Here is a 3,015-nt window from a genome sequence, read left to right as displayed (position 1 = left end):
TGTTTTGGCGTAAACAAAAGGCCAAACACGACTCAACGTAAGAACAATCAAAGCTAACTTCAGTCGCTGTGTGTTGTCAGTTATTAACTAATTCTCTGTCCTTTTGTTTTGTGCTGTTGATGCTCACAGATTTAACATACTTTATACAATGATAAGAAAACGAATTCACGAGGCATTAATTCTACATAGAAAAGGAAGCTTTGGCACAAACGGAACTTGCCGTTCCCTTGCACGTGGTGTTCGTGGTCGTATATACAGGTTAGTCAACCCAGCAGTAAGGCCCTTGAGAAGTAGGCCGGGTTTTCCCCATTCACATACTAGAAACGCCTCAGTGGAACATAAGAGATTATGTACACATAAATTTAATATTTCTGCCGTGTTTCGTTACATGTATCGGATAAAGCATTTACCTCATCATTTTCTCTGAGTATTACAGCCCCACCCCCTGATTATCTCGGTATTTCGCCAGACTATACAATGAAATACTGTATTCATAATCTTAGAACTAAAACAACATATCCATTTTCCACCCTTAAAACCTTTGAAGAATACTGAAGGCATGCTAGGGCTTGTTGCTGTAAAGTATATAACCTCTTGTAATGTCTACATCTTTAGTTGTTCGACATGTTATTAAATAGAGGGCTAGCTGTGTTATACTTCTCCGCGTATTTTATCTTCAACATAATTATGTTTATTCTTGTTAAGTAAATTTTGGTGCATGAGTAGCTAGCTCATCTTCAGCTTCAAAACCGGCACGATTTAAAATATATTGCTTTTCTCGCTCATTTTCAGCCAAATTCGGGTTATTATATAATCTAAAAATAATTTTTAAATCGATCCAGCTATACTATTTAATCTGGAATAAGTTCATACTGTACTTAAGTTACAATATTGAATTATGGACATCATGAACAAAACATCAAATCATGATGTGTCGATCCAGCACGCCACGAAATATCTACATTTTCGTGCACTTTACTTTTCGATTTTGTTCTATGGTTTTCAGCAACCTCACTACAACAAGTTTCCAGCGTCAATGCCTGTACTCCAGGAAGATGCAATTTGTACAACAAATGTATGTGAAGTATTGGTAATAATTACGGAAATATACAGAGGATAAATTAACCAGATGCATGTACAGTAGGAGGAGTATATATTATATTAAAACTATTTTGAATATGCAAATCAACAAGTCACGTGACAAACACAACTCATACAAAGCTACGGTGGAACAGCTTGTTCCAGAACTACATTTTGACAATGTTTGGCGTTACGTAGATAAATGTGAAATCACCGAAAAATGATCAATTTTAGAATATAATATATAACAACCCTTTCCGGTGCAAAATATTTATATATTCAGATCATAGAGATGTGTTCAGATCGGGGATTTAGAATTTCCAAAACTAGAATATCCCATATACTCAATGCTATTGGAAAACAAAAGAATACGAATCAAGTTAGGAGCAGTAAACAACACAATCAAGAAGGATTTCCATCTGGAAAAGAGACACAAGTCAGGCGTACACAGTTTCTTCCAAGACGTATTTGTTCAACCATTGCATACCTCAAACAGCTGGAGAACGAAACAGGTATTCATACTATTTCCTACGAACGAAGACGTACAGGTTAAGCCGCTTATAGATTCCTGCGCACTCAGATTGTTGAAATAGGTGTTGGAAAACTGTTGTCCTCCTACATTAGATAGGTTATTGACAGCCTTTTGAAATGTAAACTATGCTGCAAGGCTATTGTCAAGATGCGCGGTCGTCAGATAGAACATGACTGACCGGACGTGGCGACATGATCTACAAAGACGGTAACATAGGCGTCACACAAGTCAAAGGGGGAGGGGGACACCCAAGCCTTCAGGGGGTCAAATTACGGGGTGAAATTGTTTTCAAAGGAATGTATTATGGTCGGAGATATTTTCTGTTACTTGAAATTAAAAGATAAAAATCTAATGAAATACCATAAGTGTACTTATTTTTAAATAGAGGATCTAATGATGGATAACAAAGAGTTGCAAACAAATCTCTGAATGTGAAATACTATATATATATATAAAGTACCGGTAGTGAGTTACAAGAGTATTTTAAGCTTATGGTCAAAATTCATTTTACCAAAAGTTTTATTATGATTACTTCGTTGTATGTGACATATAGTTAGACATTAACTTGAGGAAAAGATGAGTAAATAGATAATATTTTCATTAGACACAAAATACAGCTAAAACTATTTCAACTTAGCATTGAAGTCGATATCTCTTGAAATCACTCGGTAATAGTGGCCCTGTTTTTCTTCAAAACTAATGATCCTACGAAGTCTAAATCTGTCAATTTTCCAAATAGTTCCAAACGATGTGATACAAGATACAAATTCATTGGCTGTTTCAATAAGAGACAAGGAATACGCTTTTTCTTTATATATATTCAACATAATTACATGATTCAAACAAGATTGAGACATGATTAGACTTCAAGTAGTTGTTTTATTCTCCTTGAAGTTCTGAAAGCACGCTCACTAGTTCCATTAGTTGCTGGCATTATAAGAACTATATTAGCCAATGTTACTACAGAATAAATCGGTTATTTTTCAGATTCACTAAGGTTTTTAATTTAATGAAATATTTCTCGTATTTTCACATCTTTTTCTTCTGGAAAATTCAAAGAAAAAATCTCAGAATGGGTTTCTAATTCAGACTTTGTGAAATCTGACTTGTAGAATTTTGATACCTGTAGCAGTTCTTGACCATACTCCTGTTTTTGAGCTTCTTTAATGAGAAGCTGTTCACAATGTATATATATATTTTAAAATCAGTCTGTTCAAAGCTGCCATATATTGCCATTATTATTTGGCAAAGAGCCTTAAAATAAATCTGTGAATAATAATCATCTGGTGAATCTGAGTATTCATGTTTTGCTTTTCCTTCCTCAAAACAAGCTGGAATTGTCTTACGACGTGGAAGTTTTGGATCATTAACTGAATCTTTTTTTTTTTGGCTTTCTGCTCACA

The sequence above is a fragment of the Limulus polyphemus genome, unplaced genomic scaffold (genome assembly GCF_000517525.1).
Source record: "Limulus polyphemus unplaced genomic scaffold, Limulus_polyphemus-2.1.2 Scaffold1732, whole genome shotgun sequence".
Taxonomy (NCBI): domain Eukaryota; kingdom Metazoa; phylum Arthropoda; class Merostomata; order Xiphosura; family Limulidae; genus Limulus; species Limulus polyphemus.
This window is presented reverse-complemented; position numbering follows the sequence as displayed.